At 43.8% G+C, this 23,803-nt stretch overlaps 1 long non-coding RNA gene across 1 annotated transcript; it reads left to right on the top strand.

Moving 5' to 3' along the window:
• Positions 1-6,301: 6,301 nt before the first annotated feature.
• On the top strand, positions 6,302-23,248 carry LOC121276554. The gene is made up of 3 exons (XR_005942680.1): positions 6,302-6,615; positions 18,784-18,816; positions 22,483-23,248. It is a non-coding gene; the product is annotated as an uncharacterized LOC121276554 (long non-coding RNA).
• The last annotated feature ends 555 nt before the right edge of the window (positions 23,249-23,803 follow it).

Below are 23,803 nucleotides of genomic sequence, written 5' to 3'. Positions count from 1 at the left end.
AAGATACTAATGGCATTTCAAAAATACTAAATAATCAAGAGGCAAAAAGCAGGGAGGAAATAAATACCATAACTATCGCTAGACAAAAAGTACGAGGGAAACTAATGGGGCTAAAGGCTGATAAGTCCCATGGGCCTGATGGGTTACATCTTAGGATATTAAAGGAAGTAGCTACAGAGATGATAGATGCACTGATAGTAATCTTCCAAGAATCCTTAGATTCTGAAAAAAGCCCCAGAGGATTTGAAAATAGCCAAAGTAACACCCTTATTCAAAAAGGGAGACAGGCAAAAACAGGCAACTATAGGCCAGTTAGCTTAATATTTGTCATTGGGAAAATGTTGGAGTCTATTATAAAGGATATAATAGCAGAGCATTTAGAAATACATAATCTAATCAAGCAGAGTCAGCATGGCTTCATGAAGGGGAAATCATGCCTAACAAATTTATTAGAATTCTCTGAGGAGGTAACAAGCAGGATAGATAAAGGTGAACCAGTAGATGCAGTATATTTGGATTTCTGAAAGGTGAATGATAAGGTACAGTACATAAGGTATAAGATAAGAGCCCATGATGTTGGGAGTAGTATATTAGCATGGATAGAGGATTGGCTAACTAATAGAAGACAAAGAGTTGGGAAAAGGGGGGCATTTTCAGGATGACAACCTGTAACTAATGGAGTGTCACAGAGATCAGTGTTGGGGCCTCAACTGATGAGTGAAGTGAATGCACTGTCGCCTAGTTGTGGAGGATACAAAAATAGGTGGGAAGACAAGGGGTGAAGATGACGCAAAGAGTCTACAGAGGGATATAGACGGGTTAAGTGAGTGGGCAAAAACCTGACAGATGGAATATAATGTGGGAAAATGTGAGGTTATGCACTTTGGCAGGAAGAATAGAGGAGCTGAATATTATTTAAACAGAGAAAGGCTGCAGCACAGAGGGATTTGGGAGTCCTTGTGCATGAATCCCAAAAAGCTAGCATACAAGTTCAACAGGTAATATGGAAAGTAAATGGAATGTTGGCCTTTATTTCAAAGGGAATGGAATATAAAAATAGGGAAGTCTTGCTAAAACTATACAAGGCACTAGTCAGAGCACACCTAGAATACTATGAACAGTTTTGGTTCCCTTATCTAAGGAAAGATATACTGGCATTGGAGGCAGTCCAGAGAAGGTTCACTAGGTTGATCCCGGGTATGGAGGAATTTTCTTATGAGGAGAGGTTGAGTAGGTTGGGCCTGTACTCATTGGAATTTAGAAGACTGAGAGGCGACCTTATGGAAACATATAAGATTCTTAGGGGGCTTGACAGGGTAGATGCTAAGAGGTTTCCCCTTGTGGAAGAGTCTAGGGCCAGAGGGCATAATCTCAGAGAAAGGAGGCATTCATTTAAAACATAGATGAGGAGGAATTTCTTCTCTCAGAGGGTAGTGAATCTGTGGAATTCTTTACCGCAGAGGGCTGTAGAGGCTGGATGGTTACGCATATTGAAGGTTGAGATAGACAGATTTTTAATCAGTAAAGGAATCAAGGGTTATGGGGGCAAGGCAGGAAAGTGGAGTTGAGGATTATCAGATCAGCCATGATCTCATTGAATGGTGGTGTGAACTCAATGGGCCAAATGGCCTACTTTGGCTCCTAGGTCTTACGGTCTTAGCTCTGTAGAGTATTTGGGTCACAGTGTAGACAAAGATGGGTTACATCCTACCAAGAATAAGGTTCAGACAAAAAGAAATGTGCCACACTCTGAGAGTATCTCTGATCTCAGATCGCTTTTGGGCCAAGTGAACCTCTACAGTAAATTCATACCAAATTTCGCAACATTATTGAAAACGTTGAATGAACTCCTTAGGAAGGGTGTTCCATGAAATTGGATTAAACAGTGTGGCAGAACATTTAATTTGTGTCAAAGTCAGTTGGTGGATGGTACAATGCATGTACATTACGACGTGTCCAGAAAGTTTAAGCTAGCATATGATGTCTCTCCATACGGAGTAGGTGCTACAATTTCTCATGTGTTGGATAATGGTAAGGAGAGACTGTTTGGTATTTGCCTCACGCACGCTCAGTGATGCTCAGGTAGAATGTAAAGGATTGTCTTCGATTTTTGGAGTAAACATTTTCATAAATACTTGCATGGTCATAGTTTCACCATTGAAACTAATTATGAGCCATTGATGGCTATATTGAATTCTAAGGGCGGAATCGTCCCAGAATTGCACTAAATGTGGTAGCGGGTGTCAAAAATGATGTTTTATCCCCAGGCTGCCAGGGCAAGATCCACAAGATCCACTGCATCATCCACTTCCCAGACTGTCCTGCCTCATTATTAATGCATGCAAGGCAAACACACTGGATCACTGGCGGGCAGGCTCAGATTTATCTGCCACGCCGTGACCTCAGTGCTTACTCACTCCGGGCACCATACGTAACGTGCACCAGAGCATAGCCTGCTTCACGTCTACAAACCAGGACTGCTCCAGGTGACAGATGGCCCCAAAGTCAAAGGAGGTGGCAGCTCTCAAATTTAGTGACCGGGGTCCCAGCTGGATGCAACGGATGGCTGCCGCAAACTCCTCTGTTCCGCTTTGGCTGCAGGATGTCCAACAGTGTCACCAATCCAGCCTGGGAGGCAGTGGGCAGCAGCAGTCAGCATCAGTGGGGCACAGATGAGGTCGGCCATCCAGTGTAGGAAGAGGATGAATGATCTCATCCGTTCTGCCAGGGTAAGTCAACAACTCTGGACATACTCCCAAACCCATCACACATCTACAGGGATCTCACACCCCAAGGTACAACACCACTAACTCTCGCACACACCTTCACATCTCTGTCAGGCTCATATCCTCTGGAGCTCGTGTTCTCATCCCTTTCGTGGCTCTGCTCACCATGCAAACATTCCACATATCCTTATCACCTACCATGACATGCATCCTTCCCGCACTCTCTCTGTCAGTTTTCATGCAGGCTAAGCTGGCTCACAACAGGAGGGAGAGGTCCCAGACCAGAGGAGTGTGCTATAATGCTGACTGGTGAGGATGTGGACCGTGCTTGCGACAATGGTCCAGTCAGCGGTGAACATCTTTGTGAGGATTCTGCACCACATCATCCCTCTCTCAATGCAACTGTGAGTGCCCTTTGTCTTGATTTTGACTCTGCTGCCATTCACTGATTATCTCTACTCCAGTTCACAGGGAGCTCTGCCAAACAAATGATGCCCTCAGTCAGCCAGTCTCCCACCTCCATCCAGGCCCTCACCTTGAGCCAAGAGGACTCCTCCTCCATTGAAGAGCTGGAAATAAGCAGACTGGAAGGCTTAGAACAGTCTCGGGTTCACAATTTGTTGGTCACTGTACGTACATGTGTTCACAGCAGGAGGAGGCAAGTTCAACCAAGTTCCCTGGCACTAGGACTGCTGAGGAGGAGGCATATGTGAGGCTGTGTCAGAGGAAAATCCTCTGGATTCGGCCTTCCAAACCATCATGGAGAGTCAGCAGAAGGCGGGGAGACATGATGCAGAGTTGGAAGCCCTCAGTAGAGTGGCATGTGAGTCGGAGGAGTACGTCCACCTCCACCCTGATGAAGTGGTGCCCACATGTACATGCATTGAGGTCTCCATGGGAAGGATGGTGGACGCCATGGTCCAGTAGAATGTGGAAATGCGCGCAGAATTGCACTCTATCACGGTAGCCATGGGTAAGTACCTGCAGTGGCAACGTGAGGGAGAAACCAGGCACCTTGACGATCTTCTAGGTGCTCCTTCCCCTCAAGGAGTCAGGCCAGGACCCTCAGGCACCCAAAGGGAGGAACAGCTGGATACCCCTGGGTGATGTACTCAGGAATCTCAGAGGCTGTCCACTCCATCTGAGTCCCCTTTGCCTGTGACCCCCTCAACCTTGAACTCTGTCACTGCAGAGGGAGCAGCTGGCCCACTGGAGGACTGCCAAAGCAAGCCTGGGCCCTCAAGGCCTCGACTCTCCAGGGGATGCAGGCTGAAGTCATCAGAGACAACAGGGTCAACCATTGTGCAGGCTGTCTCCACCCCTGCTGCAGATATCAGGGAGCATGTAGAAGTGGTAGGTTTAGAAAAGCTAAGAAATTCTGATCACAAGTGGCTGCAGGGGTGAACACATTTTGTCACTTTATAACCTGAAAATATATTCACTTTCACTAAATAACGTGTAATGTTTTCCAGCTTCATTTATAGGCTTCCCGAGCCCTCCCATTGCATCCCTCCACCCCAGCAGCCGCTCACTTTCAATTTCTCCGACATGGTAGTTATCAACTTTGAGATAAATTCCTCTGTCCTTTCTTTTCCCCCAGTTAGCCAAGTCCTTTTCCACATCGCAGTCCACTCCCTGACATCACTTTCAACTTTCCCACCATTACCTTATAGCCTGAACTCTTTTCCTTCATGAATGTGCAGGTGAACGTATATGTTCCCTACCTTCCTGAAAATCCCGCCCCATCCACATTGACCACTGCGACATCCTCCTTCCCATCTTTAGGGCCCGTGTTTGCCTCAGTGTCTGCACCACCCACCCTCGTCACCCCTTCTACCAGTACAAACACATCTTAAACCTCCTACCCAACCGGTTCCCTCTATCCATATTTCCTCCTCCTCCAGACACCTTTCCGCCCTCCAAATTCCCTTCTCCCTTCAGACACCCTCCCCACTATGAACTCCGACCTCTCTCTGGACATGTTCCACTCCCCAGACTGCCTCCTTCCCCTGTATATCATCCCCCACTTTGAACTCCCTCACTTACATCTTCCTCCCCTTTAAACCTACCTCCCTGCTTGCACCATTCTCCATCATACACCATCCTCCCCCTGTACTCCCACCCCTCCCCCCCACCTCTGGACACCTTCCTTTCCGCTCCCAACCTCACCCCCCGACACCTTCGCTCCCCCTCAACCTCACCCGTGCCAACACCTTCACCCCACACCTCCCCCCAAAATCTCAATCTCCCCGGTACACCCTCCCACCTGGACCATCCTCTCTACTCCGCCAACCCACCCCCCTAACCCCCGCTACACTGGTTATCTGTACCAATCCATGGAGAAGTCCTTGAAGTTCCGAAGCAGGTCTGAAGCATCAACGGAGACCTCCCACCTTCTGAGAGCTGTTTTGCGGCAGAGCCATGTACATGTAGATCCATCCAGCATGAGATGCACCAGTTCCCCCAAGGAGCAGTAGCTGTAGGCCTCTCGCATCTCCTTCTCCTCATAGGTCCGAGATGTAAGCAAGGCCCTAAATGTGAGTCCCGACTTCAGCACGTTATGCTTGACCCCTAGATGTGCTCTGGGCTGGCGTGTTTTGCTGCTGGCGCAATGGTAAATCAAGCATGAGGAGATGATTCCACTTGGGTGTAATAGCACTGTTTTGTGGTGATTTGTATATGCATGTATATAAATCAAACCAGAATAAACCAGTTCAGTTGGATACTTGATATCCATGCTGCACACAGTCTCCTAATGTGCTGCAGGATATCACAGTCATGGGCCATAGTTTCGGAACCATTGTTCTAGATAGTAGAGATGGTTGGCTTGGAAAGTGCTGCTAATGGAACCTCATGAGTTGCTGCAGTGTATCTTGCAGATGGTGTACACTGCTGTAACTGTGTGTCTGTGGTGGAAGCAGTAAATGTTTAAGGTGGTAAATGGGGTGACAATGAAGTGAGCTGTTTGAGTGTTGTTGGAGTTACATTCATTCATGTCAGTGGATAGTATTCTTCCATACCCCTGAGTTGTGCCTTGTGGATGTTGACCAGTCTTTGTGGAATCAGTTACTGGAGGGTAACCAACATGTGTGAAACATAGTTCAGCAGAAGTCTATGTTTTCAGAAGAGCAGAACACCGAAGAAAAGAGACAATAATCTGTAGATGGAAAATATCAGCTACAATTAAATAAATGTAAATGTTAAATGGAAAGCTTATCTTCTACGTATATTTTCAATTTGAAATTAAGCTGTGGGCTAATAGGTTCGAAAGATTAAGTAATTAGAACTTTTTTCTGCTTTTTTAAAATTCTGTCACCAGAGTAACTGTTTTTCATATGTGACCCTAGTCAGTGAGCATTGATGGGTCATTCAAACATTGGGGAGAACAAGCTCATAACAAATTCAATCTGGTCATGACCCAAAGTCTACACACATGCATTGTCTACCTGGCATCACTGGTGGTGATCACAAGTGGAAACGGCGCTGATTTGCTCCCTCCCAGCTCAGGGAACTAAAGCAGTTATCTCATACCTTATGTTGCACGGGCAAAAGTCAGCCACCTTTCTGAGTTCCACATTCTGTAGGTATGTTACTAGTCAGTAATGGTTTAGATTTCTGTTGTTTTGTTTCTAGGCACCAAGACCACTGTTTACTAAATCAGTTTAGCAGGAAATTTTACAGAAGTCACATGCAGCAATTTGTATTTTTCTAGACAAAAGTATCTGCGAACGGCCACGAGTTATCGGACGCTGTAGGGCCAGGTTTATTCGCTATTTTTACAACAAGAAGCTTCGCAGATGTCAGTCATTTGTGTATGGTGGTTGTGGGAGTAATGGGAACAACTTTGGCACAATGAAAAAATGCAGAGCGAAATGCCAAGGTTGAAAAGGTAAGTTTCAAACATTTTTTTCCTGTTTAGTAATGTGCTGCTTTGCCAACAGGACATGTTCATTTAGGAAAAAAGAAAATGGGACAGGAAGGGTGAGAGTTCCTGCTTATCGGAACAGTTTTAAATAGAGTTTGAATAGCTGAAAAACTAAAGTGTGCACCTGGCGCTTACAAACGACCAATTCAGAGAACAAAATGTAAAATTGCATTTATTCTTGTGCTAAAAGGATTTCTGTCAATATGATCTTTCCAGCCTTCTAAAAAATATTTTCAAAATACTTTGCCGGGTCATTCTATAGAAAAGTTTCTGTCTAGTGATACTGCTTTAATATTTTCTAAAAATTAATTTTAGATCTTTTTTTCTGAAGTCATACTTCCAAGAATGATTTCAAATTTGTAAAATCCCATCCTCTCATTGGGACTTATGCTAGATGGGAATCTGCTCCCAGCTCCACCTGTACTGATGATGCTTAGATTTTAAGGACAGAGCTTTACTTTTGCACAATGGGTGAATGTCCCTCCCATGCTGCCATAAAATCAGGTTGTGCTGACATAGAGTCAGACCCCCGATATCATTACATCCAACTCAAATATTAAAAAAGGAGAAAGCTAAAAGCAAAAAACTGTGGATGCTGGAAATCCAAAACAAAAACAAAAATAAAAATACCTGGAAAAACTCAGCAGGTCTGACAGCAGCTGCGGAGAGGAGCACAGTTAATGTTTCGAATCCGAGTGACTCTTCAACAGAACTAAGGAAAAATAAAAGAGGTGAAATATAAGCTGGTTTAAGTGGGGGGTGGGGGGTGGGGGTGCTGGTGGGAACTGGATAGGAGGCCAGTGATAGGTGGAGATTGTCAAAAGCTGTCATAGAGAAAAGGACAAAGAGGTGTTGACGGTGGTGATATTAGCTAAGAAATGTGCTAATAGGTGACATATCACCTATTATGTCACCTATTAGCACACTTCTTAGCTAATATCACCACCGTCAACACCTCTTTGCCCTTTTGTCTGTGACATCTTTTGGCAATCTCCACCTATCATTGCCCCCTCTCCAGCTCTACCTGTCCCACCCCCCTTAAACCAGCTTATATTTCTCTTTTATTTTTCCTTAGTTCTGTTGAAGAGTCATTCGGACTCGAAATGTTAACTATTAAAAAAGGGGATTGAGGCTAAAAGTCAGAGGCCTGTGTGCCTTCCAATACAAGCCTTTTTATGTGTTGTGTTGTTATAATTGTAGTGATTGTAAGTAAAATCTTTCATGCTGTTTTGGGGACCATGTGACTGTACAGACGAATCAGCCCCAAATGCAGATAATCTTAGGGGTGGAGTTTTCTAGTTGTGAACCTGGTTCAAGCATGTATCTTCATCAGGAACTCTGTAAATAAAGATTACTGTTGCTAAGAAGAAACCTGTCCATTTACACCAAGTTTATTACAATTTACGACCAGGATAGATAGCTCCAACACTGCACCTCACCTCCTGAATGTGAGTATTTCACTTTTTAAGAGAAGAAAGAAAAGTATACTCACCAGTCATGCCACTCTTCGGCAGAATTGACCCATTTGACTCGTCCATGGAAGGCTGGAGTCAGTACATATAGCGCCTAGGTTTCTACTAGGTGGTAAACAAAATGACAGTGGAGGAGAAGCAGAAAGCCATTCTTCTAAGCGTCTGCGGGAGCAAGACATACGATCTCATATGTAGTCTGATGGCCCCAAAGGTGCTCAATTCCAAGTCTTTTAATGAGCTAGTAGACCTCGTGAAGACACATTTTCAGCCTAAGCCATTGGTGACCATGTAAAGATTGTGTAAGGGCACCGGGTGAGCCAATCGCAAAGTTTATTGTGAAGTTAAAACAGTTGACTGAGCACTGTGACTTTGGAGATGCTCTCAATGACATGTTGTGAGATTGTTTGGTTTGCAGCACACACAATCGCCATTCAGCACCATTTACTCGCAGAAGTTAATATTGATTTGAAGCGCGCCATGGAAATAGCGCTAGCAATGGAGAGTGCTGACAGGGACTCGCAGGCTTTACAGAGTGTGCAACATGGCGCCGATTTTCAGTTGGGGTGGGAACCTACCGCTGGGCATGGCATAAAAACCAGAGAGACAGCAGCAAAGCAGGAAACAGTTTCTACTGCACATAAAATAAAATGAATACTCGAAGCATCTCACCAGCGACTCAGAAATTAAATTCTTACCAATATGGGGGTAACCATGTGCTAGAAACATGCAGAGTTAAGGCAGCAGAATGCCATTACTGCCACAAAAAAGGGCATGTAATAACGCAAAGCAGGGTGAAATCAAGACAGCCAATCAGACAGCAGACCAAGACGATTGAATATACAGCTGAGCCAGGAGCTGCTGATACTGATATCTATTCCCAATACAATGTCAAGGCAGTGAAAACTGAATGAATCACCGTCACCCTTCAAGTGAATGGGAAGCCTCTAGTCACAGAGGTAGTCACAGGAGCATTGACCACAGTGGTGGGGGAACACACACTTAAATACCCAAGTGAAGGTGTCCAGCGACTGAATCTGGAGCAAAGCATGGCTCAGCTGAAGATGTACACGGGAGACACAATACATGTGAAAGGCATAGCCATGCACCTGTATCCTACAGGCAATAGACAGCCTGGTTGCTTGTGATTGTTCTAACAGGTGAAGGCTTTAGCCTTCTGGGCTGCGATTGATTAAAAGAAATTAAGCTCAACTGGTCAGAAATGTTTCAAGTCAGAAGAGGAGGAATTCCTGAGCTATTAAAAAAGTATGACAACATATTCCATGATGAATTGGGGAAGATAAGTGAAAATATATGTAAATTCGGATGCAACATCCTAATTCTTTAAGGCCAGACCTGTGCCTTATGCCCTAAAGGGGAAGGTGGATGCAGAATTGTGCTGTTTAGTGAAGTTAGGGATAATCCAGCCAGTCCAATTTTCAGAACGGACAGTGCCCATAGTCCCTGTGATGAAACCAGATCAAACTATTCGCATTTGCGAAGGCTAAAAATTAACTGTGAACAAGGCTGCTAAATTGGACAAATATCCTATCCTGAGGATTGAAGATTTGTACACTAAGCTAGCTGGAGGAAAATCCTGCACCAAACTGGACATGAGCCATGCATACCAACAGCTAGAGCTGGACAGCACATTTAGAGGGTATGTGACAATCAACATGCACAAGGGGACAACATACATGCCTACCTTTTGGTGTATCATCTGCCTGTGCAATCTTCCAAAGGACCATGGAAAGCCTACCACAAGAACTTACTGAGTTATAGTGTACCTGGATGATGTCCTGATCACAGGATCAATGGAAGCCGAACATTTGGCAACCTAGAAAAGATTTTAAGGAGATTTCTGGAGGCTAAATAACCCCATACTGGCTTGTGATTTGATGTATGATTAAATTTCATTATGGTGAAATGTTGACCATGCAAACATTGTACCAACAGACATGATGAGTGTAATAGCTTCTTGACTTTTAAGAAATCTTCTTCTTCTTGCACCTTCCATGACCATCTATGATTCTTCTTCACTAATAAGTAAAGGGGTTAACACTGCAGACAAATTTGGCAAGAAGGGACTGTGGTAATCTATCATGCCCAAAAAAGATTTGAGTTCAGTGGTACCAGAAGGAGAGGTTGCCTCTATGATTACCCTGACTTTCTCCTCTACTAGATGCAATCCTTGGGCGTCCACTGGATGACTCAAATAAATGACTTCAGTTGATTGAAAAGTAGACTTTTTTTTCAACCATACATCAGATCACAAGCCACTTGTGGGTTTATTTAGTGAAGGTAAAGCAATTCCGCCAATAGCCTCTGCCAGAATTCAAAGATTCGCTTTGATTTTGTCGGCATATGAATACACTTTTATGCACTGTCCGGATATCCATATTGCAAATGCAGACACCCTCAGTCGTCTTCATCTACCAGATAGCATTATACATGCTCCAGTGCCACAAGAAGTTGTACTTGTGTTGAATTCCCTGGACTCCTGACCTGTCTGTGCTAAGCAGGCAAAGAATTGGACAAACCTGGATTCAATTTTATAAGAGTCCAAGGACAGGTATTGCAAGGATGGCCAAATGCACAAGTTTCAGGAGAATTAAAACCATTCTATGCCCATAAAACTGAATTAAGTTGTAAAGATGGAATCTTGTTGTGGGGAGCAAGAGTCGTCGTCTCTTCGCAAGGAAGAGAATCACTCTTGACAGAGTTTCACAGTGCGCATCCAGGCATTTTAAAAATAAGGATGCCTGCACAAAGCTATGCCTGGTGGCCAGGTATAGGCAGTGATATAGCAAAAATGGTCAAGCACTGTCTCTAGTGTCAGCAACAACAGAAGTTGTCCGTTTCAGCTCCACTGTGTCCGTGGGAGTGGCCTGGTCGACCCCGGGTTAGACTACATCTAGACAATGTAGGTCCATTTTTAGGTACCATATTTTTAGGTACCATCTAAATGGGTGGATGTGTATAAAGTTAGATCACCAACATTGTGTGCAACTATTGAAAAGCTGCACCAACGTTGTAGTCTACATGGCCTACCGGAAGTCATTCTTTTAGATAACAGTACTGCTTTCATGAGTACGGAATTCCAGAGGATCGTGAATATAAATGGGATAAAACATATCAAAACAGCACCATACCATCCCTCATCCAATGGGTTCGCCGAAAGAGCAGTACAAACTTTTAAAACAGGAATGAAAAGGTTGTCCAAAGGAACACGAATTTCATGATTTTTTCTCAACTATCGCATGACTCCTCATGCAACTATGGATTCAACAGCATCTAAATTACTAATGAAACATCAGCTGGTGTTTCCTAACTTAGAGGGAGGTAGAGAAGAACCAGAATAGTCAGAAAGTGAATCATGATATTCACAGCAAAGAGCAAAAATTTTTCTGTGGGAGAGTTTCTGTGCAAAATTTTGGAAATGGACCTAATTGGGTTCCTGGTATTATTGTCTCTGAAACCAGACCTTTGTCATATTAAGTGAAAGTGGAAAACCAGATTGTTTGAAAACATGTGGATCATCTAAGAAGCAGGAGGCACTCCAACAACCAGTTACTCCACCTGTAACCAAAGTCAAACCTTTGATCCATGAGTTACCAGACTGACATAGAATAGACATACCTGGTGTCTCTGTTGATGTAAATAATTCTGAACTGCGATTGTCTAAGGATGTCCCTAGTGCCGCAGTTCTTGATCAAGTCGATCCAGTGAAAGAATCTCAAGTCGTAGAGCTACATTGCTCTAACCTAATTAGAAAACCACCTCAGAGACTTAACTTATAATCACATGAACTGTACATATTTGTATATGTTATGGATTAAGATATTCTTGTAAATAATAGATGTAAAACAAAATTAAAGGCGGGGGGGGGAATGTAATGATTGTAAGTAAAACCTTTCATGCTGTTTTGGGGATCGTGTGATTGCACAGATGAATTGCGGGTAACCTTAGGGGTGGATCTTTCGAGTCATGGACCTGGTTCAAGCATATAGCCTCATCAGGAGCTCTGTAAATAAAGTTTACTGCTTCTAACAATATATCTGCCTAGTACACCAAGTTTATTACAATAATTATATAATAACCAGGGTTTATTTAGTATACAAGACACAAGGCACCAATCACTCATATGGAATTGGGTAAACACGTTGTGGGTTCAGTTGTTAAGGTGAGGCACATGAGAACTATTCTACATGGATATAAAGCTTGAAGACATCAGAGTTGTGTGTCTGTGCTCTGCTCAAAACAAAAGTGAACTTAAGACTGGATCACATGACACATTTCCCTTCCAGTGAAGTCATGCTGCTATCCCTTGAAGGCACATTACAACATAATGAACTCATTGTCATTGTGGCAATTAAATTGTGAATTCACTGTGATTTCTTGCTGCCTGTGTGATTTAACAGTGGTTACACAGCCTTAGTGGGCAGGAGACAATCATGGCAGGGTCACTGAAGGACCATAATGGTGGTTTAAATGGCAACATCAGAGGAGCACATTGAGGTGTTGGAGGCTGCAGCTGAGACTGCATGAGAGGTGAAGAAATTGTTTTCTGAGCACTCTGAGCAAATGTCTGATATTAAGCCAGTGAAGGATTCAGCTTAAGGGAGACATTTGGAAGAGGGGCTTCACCCAAGGAGGTTCCATTAAAGGGAAGGCTGGAAAAAAAGGAGGCACAGAGGCCATGGAATAATGCACTCCAAAGGCAGCTTCTCAAGTGAGGATGAGGGAAGGAGAAGGAGGGTGTGGAGAACAGCTGGTCAGGGGCAGCAGCAACCATCTTGCCAACCACATACACAGCTGGTGATGCTGAAGAGCCAGAAGGCCTCAGAGTGGAGCGTAGACAGGAATGTTACCCTGAAGGAAGAGAGTAAAGGCAGATCTCAAATTACCTTCAGATGACAGAGTGCCAGTGTTGTAGCCTGTGGCACTGCCTTCAAGGAATAGCAGCATGACATCATTAGAGAGGAAATGTGTCATGTGATCCAGGCTTAGTTTTACTTTTATTTTGAGCAGAGCACAGACACACAGCTCTGATGTCTTCAAGCTTTATACCCATGTAGAATAGTTCTCATGTGCCTTGATTTAACAACTGAACACACAACCTGTCTATCCAATTCCTTATGAGTGATTGGTGCCTTGCGTCTTGTACAGTAAATAAACACTGGTTATTATATCATTATTGTAATAAACTTGGTGTACCAGACATTAAGCAATAAACTTTATTTACAGAGCTCCTGATGAGGCTACATGCTTGAACCAGGTCCATGACAAGACTGAAGATCATGGTGGCCTTAAACTTCTATCGCTGGGGACCCTTTGAAGGATCAAGAGGAGATCTGTGCGGCATATCATGATCATCAGCCCATTGTATCGAGATAGTCACTGATGTATTGTTCAGGAGAGTAGATAACTTTACAAAGTTTACCACTGATGATGACAGCCAGGCCAAGAGAGCAAGAGACGTTGGGGCCATCATGGGATTCTCTAATGCACAAGGGGCCATCAAGTGTCCTCATGTGACCATAAAGGCACCCATTGGGAAGCCAGGGGAATTTGTGAACTGGGAAGAATTTCAAGCCCTGAGTGTGTAGTTAGAATGTGTTCACGAGCAGCGCATTCTGCAGGCACGAGCGTGGTACCTCCTGTGTAGCCTGCATGCCTATTTCCTCAGGCACTCGCAGATGCCCAGGCCAATCAAGGCCCCAGTGCAACTAAATTACTAGCTAATAGGAGACAAGGTTTATCTGTTAAAGAGTGGCTTATGATGCTGATCAGACATCCATGTTCTGAGACAGAGGAGAGTTAAAGTGTGAGCCATGGTAACTATAGAGGAGACCATTGGTTTGCTAAAAATGAGATTTTTCTGCCATGCCCAATCAGCTGGTTCCTTGCAGTACGCACTGGCTCGTGTCTACTTGATCGCATTGGCAATTCACCAAGGTTATGCAAATGCTTTTTTGATGCATTTTGATGCTTAAGTTAAGTTCCCTTTTATTTTGTAATGTTACAAGAAACCTTTGCTAATGATTGAGAGTATACTGATGGAGCGGTAATTGGTCGGGTTGGATTTGTTCTACTTTCTGCAGACAGGACATACTTGGGCAACGTTTTTTTTTGCAAAAATATACTTTATTCATAAATCTTCAAAAACATTTCGAACCATTTCAAATCACCATTCCAAAAATACAAACAGGTTCAACTTTTACAACATGAATCACAAGGTGTATCAGAACAAACAATGAATACTTCAATCACTGGCAGACATTCATTTTAATCTGTACAGCCTGAGGGGCTCTTTACAGTTCCCAGCCCCCCAGTGCACTGTGGCAGAAAGGTCTTAGGCAGCGACCCTTCCCCATTGCACCTTTGCGGCGGCTGCCCCAAGCTTAACTGTGTCCCTCAGCACGTAGTCCTGGACCTTGGAATGTGCCAGTCTGCAACACTCGGTTGGGGACAACTCTTTAAGCTGGAAAACCAACAAGTTTCGGGCAGACCAAAGAGCGTCTTTCACCGAGTTGATGATTCTCCAGCTGCAGTTGATGTTTGTCTCGGTGTGTGTCCCTGGAAACAGCCCGTAGAGCACAGAGTCCTGTGTCACAGAACTGCTCGGGATGAACCTCGACAGAATCCACTGCATCTCTCTGCAGACCTTCTTCGCAAAGACACAATCTACAAGAAGGTGAACAACGGTCTCTTCCCCACCACAGCCACCTCGAGGGCAACGTGCAGAGGGGTTGAGCCTCCTGGCATGTAGGAAGGATCTTACAGGGAGGCCCTTTCTCACCACCAGCCAAGCTACATCTTGGTGTTTGTTGGAAAGTTCTGGTGATGAAGCGTTCTGCCAAATGACTTTGTCAGTCTGCTCGGGAACCATCCCACAGGATCCACCCTCTCCTTTTCCCTCAGGGCCTTTAAGACGTTACGTGCCGACCGCTGCCTGACGGACTTGTGGTCGAAGGTGTTTCTCTGCATAAATTTTCCCATGAGGGACAGGTGGTACGGCACGGTCCAACTACTTGGAGCGTTCCGCGGCATCATGGCCAGACCCATCCTTCGCAACACCGGGGACAGGTAGAACCTCAGCATGTAGTGACACTTGGTGTTTGCATACTGAGGGTCTACGCACCACTTGATGCAGCCGCACACAAAGGTGGCCATCAGTATGAGGGCGATGTTGGGCACGTTTTTTCCCCCTTTATCTAGAGGCTTGTACATCGTGTCCCTGCGGACACGATCCATTTTCGACCTCCAGATAAAGCGGGCCTCACACCTGATGACCAGGTTCTTACCCGCAATGGAGAGGGAGCGTCGCTCCCACATGCCCAGTTTCCTTTTCACCATAGACACTCGCTCCTTCTAGTTTCTAACGCGTGCCCTGGTCCCTCCGAACCATATCCCCAGCACCTTCAGGCCATCAGCCCTGACAGTGAAGGGGACAAAGGATTGGTCAGCCCATTTCCCAAAGAACATGGCCTCGCTCTTCCCACGATTTACCTTGGCTCCCGAGGCCAGTTCGAACTGGTCGCCGATGTGGATAAGACTGTGCACCGACAGCGGATCCGAGCAGAAGGCGGCGACATCGTCCATGTACAGGGAGACTTTGATCTGAGTGCCTCCACTACCTGGGATCGTCACTCCTCTTATGCTCGGATCCTTCCTGATGGACTCAGCAAAGAGTTCTATGCAACACACAAAAAGAACAGGCGAGAGAGGGTAGCCCTGCCTGACTCCAGATTTAATAGGAAAGCTATCTGATTCCCACCCATTGATTGAGACTGCACTACTGATGTTAGTGTAGAGCAGTTGGATCCAATTGCGAATTCCCTCCCCAAACCCCATTTTGGAGAGCACATCCACTATGTAGGTGTGCGATATTCTGTCAAAGGCCTTCTCCTGATCCAGGCTGATGAGGCAGGTGTCCACACCCATGACCTGTACATAGGCAATCATATCCCCGAGCAGCATGAGGCTGTCAGAGATCTTCCTGCCTGGCACAGTGCAGGTCTGGTCAGGGTGGCAACTTTCCACCTTGCCAGGTAGATGCCCGTGTTGTATCTGCAGCAGAATTTATGACCTCACCCTCTGGCAAGCTGGCAAACAAACTATCCTTTATCCTCAGTGTGGCTGCAGCCCAGTCATGCTCTGTGGTTCACTAGCTGAACCCCGCTCTATACCAAACTCCAAGGTACGTGCTGTGCCAGTATCTGTGCTGGTGATTGTGGATGTCAGAGCAGGTAATAAAGCCTCTTCATTCATGTTGTGTGGTGCTCTCCCTATTTCACCTGGGTCTTCTGTGATTGGCCAGGCAGCAGTTCTTTGGTGTCTGAAAGCAGAAAATCAGAAGGGAAAGAATGATGTGAGGGAAGGGGTGATGGGGTAGGAAGCAAGAGATACAGGGCCACACCATCAGCAGCTTGTTATCAAAATGCAGGTGAGCTGGGAGGTAAGATGGCAGGAAGGTACCGTCATTCTCAATGTTCTCAATGATACTAAATGACACAGGTTCTATCGCAGGCAGCCCCATGATGCTGACAGCCATCTTGTCCAGGTACAGGAGCTGCAGATGTTCTTGTCCCCTGCTAGTTGTGCTCTGCTCCCTTCTGTTGTATTCTACTTTGTTCAGCAAGAGAGAGAAAGGGCAGAATGTCAGTTGTTGTATGTTTGGGTGGTATACCTACCATAGCTGAATAGAGGCAGAGCTGAATGTACCTGTGGAGGCAAGAAAAGGAGTTAATGGAAAGATACACAGATGATGGAAATTGTTTGATTAAGGACTTAGAACAGATGTAAAAAGAATCAATTTGTTAATTTTATAAATTAGTCTCTTTTATTTTATTGGTTACTCAAAAGAACATAAAGAGAGCCAGGAATTTCACCTCAGATCCTGAAACCTCCCTCAGGAAAATCAGCCCCACAATGTGAGCCACCTCATGGAAATTCTCTTGTGTCTTTCCATTCTGCATGAAGGGGTTTCCTGTACAGGCTGCTGCTGCACACCCATCACTTCCTCACTCTCATCAACCGTCTGTGGCATTCCATCCTGCCAACCGTAAGTGGCAAGACCCTCATTGGAGGGCTCTCTTTGTGGGAGTCCTCCCCTTTTCCATTGGGGATTTGGCATGGAGGGTGTTGCATGCAGCAGCCCTGTAAACTGTAAGATAGGATGGTTCATGGCCTCTACATTCTGTGGTAAAAGCAAAAAACTGTAGATGCTGGAAATCCAAAACAAAAACAAAAATACCTGGAAAAACTCAGCTGGTGTGACAGCATCTGCGGAGAGGAACACAGTTAATGTTTTGAGTCCGTATGACTCTTTAACAGAACTGTTCTGTTGAAGAATCATACAGACTCGAAACATTAACTGTGTTCCTCTCCACAGATGCTGTCAGACCTGCTGAGTTTTTCCAGGTATTTTTGCTTTTGTTCTAAATTCTGCGGCTTTGATGAGTCTGTGTTCCAGATTGTGTAAAGTTGCAGCCCCTTTTCAGCTATTTGAAGGGGCTACTACTTAAATCCTGGTTGCATTTCAACACTCGGCTCCTGATCTTTGACCAGTTAGTACAGAGTGGGGGTGGGGAGGGTAGAGGACCTCCTTGTTACCTTGCTCCTAGGCCCTAGCCAATATGACCATTAAGAGGTTCAGGTAGTAGACGGACAAGGGGATCGTTCAGTCTGACTGCTTGCTCCTCTTCCATGGCTACATTCATGCCCAGTGTCCCTGAAGAGGGAGTACACAGTATCTATTGGTATGCTAGAGGCCTTCCATGACCAGTGGGCACTGTAGGGCCTGGAGTGCATCATCGACCCCCAGAATGACTTTTTAATTTCATTTATTAAGTTTCCTTTCAAGTGCCCCTTAAAGGGGCTCTCAGTTTAATTAATTAACTTCTTAATTATATTATTTTATTTTATTGGTACATTATACTCAAAAAGAGTATAAAGAGAGCCGTTGGGACATTGGGTTAGTAGTTTGGAGGCAGAAATCTGGAAAGCTGTGTCCTGTGAATAAATGTATGAACAAAGGAAATGATTTGTGTCTTGTTTCATACTTTACCATCTGGATTGGATTCATTTAGTAAGATGGTGTGGTAATCTGAGGTATAATACACATTTAAGAGAGTGTAAGCAGATTCACCAAGTGATTGTATTACCTGATTCGCTGTGTAGTTCGGGCTACATTGTTAAGCGGTAGTGTTAGAATGGGTTTTGGTTTGAGAAGCACACACGTGTTAGTGCTCCAATACTTATGTGAATAAACAGCATGTGATTCATTTTACAATGGTCTCTTCATCTACATCATGTTGATTACCAATTCACTTATCAGTAGATAGACATGCAACCAGACATGAACAAGCGACCAGAGAGAAGGAACATAACAGACGGGTGCTGGCAGCATTGATAGGTGTGTGAGAGGGAGGTGTTAGGTGTGAGTCCTGAGTGCTATTGGGTGCTGCTGAGTGAGTGATGGAGATGTGTTACACTGAGCGGAGTGAGAGATTGGTGTCTGATCCATCAGAGACAGACACAGCATGATTAATATCCCTGTCTACTTTGGTTCTTCTAACACCTGATGAACATTTAATTTGTAAACATTTTAAGCGTTCAATATGAATCCATTTGTATCACTTCTTCTTTCCTGTCCTAGGAAAGTGATTAAACAGTTGTGACAACTGACAAGGTAAGGGTCTTCCAAGATTGGTAAGGACTTCTGAACTGCATTATTTTATGAACTGTACTCTTAGAGGTGATTTTTATCATCAGGTTGAAGTCAGTTTGCTTTGCATTGCTATAAGTGCCAGTGGAATCTCAAGTACTAATATAATTCACTCTTCTGGTCTAACCTGACTTGCATCTCAACTTCAACTGCAAGCTCAGGTGTACCTAAGGATAAAACCACTTGTCGTAGAGAAAAATCCTGTGCCTCAATAATAGCAGCTTGCATTTATTTAATAACTTTAACAGAAAAATGTCCCAAGATGCTTCATGGGAGGGTATGAAAATAACTGAATGACAATCCCGAGGGGAGTAATTTGCAGGTAGAATTTAACAAGGGTCTTGTGGAAGGAGAAAGAACTGGAGAGATTTATGCAGGAAATTACAGAACAAGAAACCTAGGCGATTAAGGTATGGCTGCCAATGACGGGGGAAATGTGGTGGGAATGTTCAAGGGCAGAATTTTCCCCCATTGGGGGAGGAAGTTCAGGAGCGGGCGTATGGAGGTGCACTTCTGATTGGCACCCCCAATCGGGGGCGCGCCGCCATTTTATGTGGGCAGGCCAATTAAGGCCCGCCTAGTGTGACATCTGCCAGTAAGCGCTATGCTGTGCAGGGGGGGCGGAATCCCCTGAGCCGATAGTGCGCTCTTTCACGCATGCGTGCAAAAGAGCACACTCAACTCCTTGAGGCTAAGTGCTGCCTCAGGGTGATCGGCTCCAAATGTAAAAATTCTAAAAATAGAAAAATAAAATTTCCCTGACATGTCCCCTCTTGTGACACTGTCACATGAGTTGGGACATGCCCATCACTTTTAGTTAAACTTTTATTAAAATTTTAAAAACCTACATGAAACCTCATCCTGACCATGGATGAGGTTTCGTGCTTTCTCTGCAGCCTGCCAGGACTCCCAGCCTACCCGCCAACTTTAAGGTTGGACGGGAAAGTCCATTAATGATGGTAACGAGTTTGTCAAATGCCTCAATAGGCCATTGAAAAGTCAGCGGGTGCACAGCTGCTTTGGCTGAGCCCCCGCCGACCTGAAAATTGAAATGTCGCGAGGTGAAGTCGGGGGTTCCACCCAACATCATCGAGTGCCATTTTACGCATCGGGAAGCATGACCCGCCCCCCTGCTCGCCAACCGGGAAATCCTGCCCCAAGAGTCAGGAGTCAGGAATGGAGAGCTGACCATAAGCATTGGCTGGAGATAAAAGCAAAAAACTGCTGATGCTGGAAATCCCAAAAGGTTGGAGGAGATTTCAGAGATGGAGAGGGATGAGGCTGTGAAGGGATTAAAGAAAGGATAAGAATTTTAAATTTGAGACATCAGGGACAGGAGCTAATGCAGGTAGTTGGAGGTGAGAAGTCAGGTGATCAAAACTCCCAGCATACAATATCCAGTTGGCTTCATTAACACCAGAGGTAATTAACATCTTAGCTCTTTCCACAGCAGTATGTATCTTTTTATTTTAAGATGATTGATTATGGTGTTATTAATTGCTGGAATTTTATTTCCCCATCCTGGCTGGGACTGGGCCGTAAAATGCAACGAGCCATTCTAAACTCCATTGACTTCAGCAGGACTGTAAAGTCCCACTGTCGTAAAATTCCACCTATCTGAATGATTTTTAGATGCAGGTAAGCTGTACCCATTTGGTGAAAAGACCCTTGACCACAAGAATATACTTATTCCCTTTTACAGATTTGGTCACATGTCCAAACCAGTCCATCGAGATGTCTGGACAAAATTCGAGTTGCTGTCCTGTAAGGAGGTCCTTTGAAAGTCGGTCTCCAAGTCTTGGAACTTGTGGGGCCAATACACAGTTCACTTCTGAAGTTTACTAAATATCATTGGCCTGTCCGTTTGGTCTGCTCGTATTGGAAATACTGGAATATTACTTCCCCATGGCACATGGAAACTTATTAATTTTTTCAATCCTTTGGCGTGTAAACTAAGAACAGATTTTGAATATTAATTTTTTTTTTTACTTTCCACATTATTTGTAATTCCTGATTGATGTCTAAATCCTCTGCAGGAACATTTTGACCTGCAATCAAAATCTCCCTGAGATATTTCTTTGTTTTCTTTCTGTCACCATCATTTCTGCAGAAATGTTCAACCTGAAATCTCATTTGGTTCTTCTTGAATCACCAACTCTCCTGATTCCTTCAGCATCGTAATTCCGTTCTTTGTCTACTCTGAGGCTTTAAGTACCTGTTTTAATATTCCTCCAATAATCCTTCATTTAATGTTCCCAGGATAACCTATCTTTTCATCGTTGTCCTTGCATTCTAAAGATGCTCCCTTTTGCTGGTCTCATCTCCTTAATCCCTCAATAGCAAGCTATTACATGCAGTGTTAAAATCTGCATATATCATATTTTCAGATGTATCATCAGGATCCATTTCTTCTGGAAATCACTTCCCAGCGACTCTGTGTCAATGGGCAATACCCCAAAAATATTTATTGGTCCAGAAAACAGTAAACAGACTCCCGTAGTATTTTTTTGCTGAAGGTGAATCTCATACAAACAATAAATCTAATAGTTTTTGTTTCATTTTTGGGATAGAATTCTGCTGATTCTATTCATGCTATATCCTGTCTCAACATAGGTTTCCTTAATGCTGTCATGACTTGCTAAACAAGGATCTCTTTTATTTTTTCAGGCATCAATCTGTCCACTACACCAGATCCAAGATGCAGCTTGCTTTATGACCAAACCACAAAAATACTGCAGATGCTGGAAACCTGAAACAAAAATAGAAATAGTTGGAGATACTCAGCAGGTTAGGCTACGCCTGTCGAGAGAGCACAAGTCAGTCGATAATTCAGACACGTGATCCTTCCTCAGAGCCCAAAACATCAGCTAACTTGTGTTCTCTTTACAGATGCTGCCTGAGCTGTCTCCAACACCTACATTTTCATTTGAGTAGTTTATTGATGATTTAAATGGTTTCGGCACACTCCCCTGTGAAATGCCAGAATGGCACAAATCCAGGAAACTCCTTTTTCTTTCATGTTGATAGGTATCTCTAAATTCAGTATAACCTGAATATGGTTGTACTGACAGAAATCCACCCTATGTATGTCACTTATGTACAGAGCCACCCTTCTTTCATCATGACTCCCTTTAACATAACACACCTCAGCTGACTCAATATGTGCTTCAATTCTGCAAACACATCAAATCAGGTTTGGCAACAACATACATCAAGTAGAAAATAACTGATATTTGTGACTGCTGTGATAAACAAAGCTGTCTGGCATGGTGATTCTTTTTTCTCCTCACTGCTGCCCTCTGAAACCCATCTTGCCTAATTGTCAACCTGCCAGTCAGACACCTATTTAAGTATATCCCAGAAGATGTTTGTATTTGAACTGAATGGCTTGGATCCTTCTTGAATACCTGCTTAGAAAGAAATTACTAAATCTGTAACATCCAAGCAAGCTGGAACATATTTTATTGAATGAATTTTGGTTTAAAAAACATTTCTTGTACATTATGACAGAATTTTCCAAAGTCAATTCCACGTTAAGAGAATACATAACTCAGGATTGTTGGATATAATGGCTGTGCAGAGCACTGTGATATATTTCTTTTCCTTGACATTTTGTTTTCTTTTTGGCAGGTGACCAGAAAACAGGGAAAATCAAGGAAGCTCCTGCTGCCCCAGAGTGTACGATAATTAAAATACAATCAAAGAAAGCGGTTTTATAAACATCCAAAGATCAAAAATTAAATGTTTGTTATTCTTAGCAAGAAGATCCAGGTCTTGAGTTCCGACACTTGCTTAAAAATCTAGACTGAGATCAATTTTGTCCCCAAATTTTTTGACCATGACAAGAGGCAATACAATTGACATCGAAGCCTCCCAAAGTATTCTTAGCGTAGAGATCTCTTCAGTTGCATTTATATGGGTGTCACTAATTTCACTTAAGAGAAGGTTTTATAAAGGACATGAAATTAAAGGCAATTCTTGAACTATATGGCTTGTGGAGGATTTGTTGAGCCAAATGATAATTTCTCATTCCACTCTTTTATATTATTCCATTGACAGCTGCAAATGTAAAACTGGGATATATTTCAAATGGGGGAGTTTAAAATGTGGAGTTTATTAGCTAAGATTTTTCTGCAAGATGCGTGTACTATTTTCTTCCTTAAATGAATTTTTATTTCTTATCTTCTCTGCAGTGGTTTATTTCAGTTCATACAACTGTAAAACTCCTTAATTATTTATTCATCTCATAATTAGCTCTTAAATTCAATAACACCAGCAATTTAACTCTGTTACTGTATTTGAATGGTGCTAACCTCTACTCTGGGCCATTTGTGACTGCCAGTGCCACAACTCAGACATAGAGGTTCAGCACCATTTGTGAGCAGAGTTATATAAGGGGAACTTGTGCTCTGCTTTAGAGCATAAGAACATAAGAATGAGGAGCAGGAGTAGGCAATTCAGCCCCTCAAGCCTGCCCCACCATTCATTACGATCATGGCTGATCTCATTTTGGCCTCAACTCCAATTTCCCGCCCTCTCCCCATAACCTTTCAATCCATTGCTAATTAAAAATCTGTCTATCTCCTCCTTAAATTTATTCAGTATTCCGGCATCCACTGCACTCTGAGGTAGTGAATTCCACAGATTCACGACCCTTTGAGAAAAGTAATTCCTCCTCATCTCTGATTTAAACCTACCACCACTTAGCCTAAAACTATGGCCTCTCGTTGTTGAATGCCCCACAAGGGGAAAAATTTGCTCCATGTCTACTTTTTCCAAACCCTTTAGCATCTTATATATCTCAATTAGATCTCCTCTCATCCTTCTAATCTCTAGCGAGTATCAGCCTAAACTACTCAATCTCTCCTCATAAGACAAGCCCCGCATTTCTGGAATCAATTTAGTGAACCTCCTCTGAACCACCTCCAGTGCAACTACATCCTCAAGTAAG

This window comes from Carcharodon carcharias, chromosome 3 (assembly GCF_017639515.1).
Source record: "Carcharodon carcharias isolate sCarCar2 chromosome 3, sCarCar2.pri, whole genome shotgun sequence".
Taxonomy (NCBI): Eukaryota; Metazoa; Chordata; class Chondrichthyes; order Lamniformes; family Lamnidae; genus Carcharodon; species Carcharodon carcharias.
This window is presented reverse-complemented; position numbering and strand designations above follow the sequence as displayed.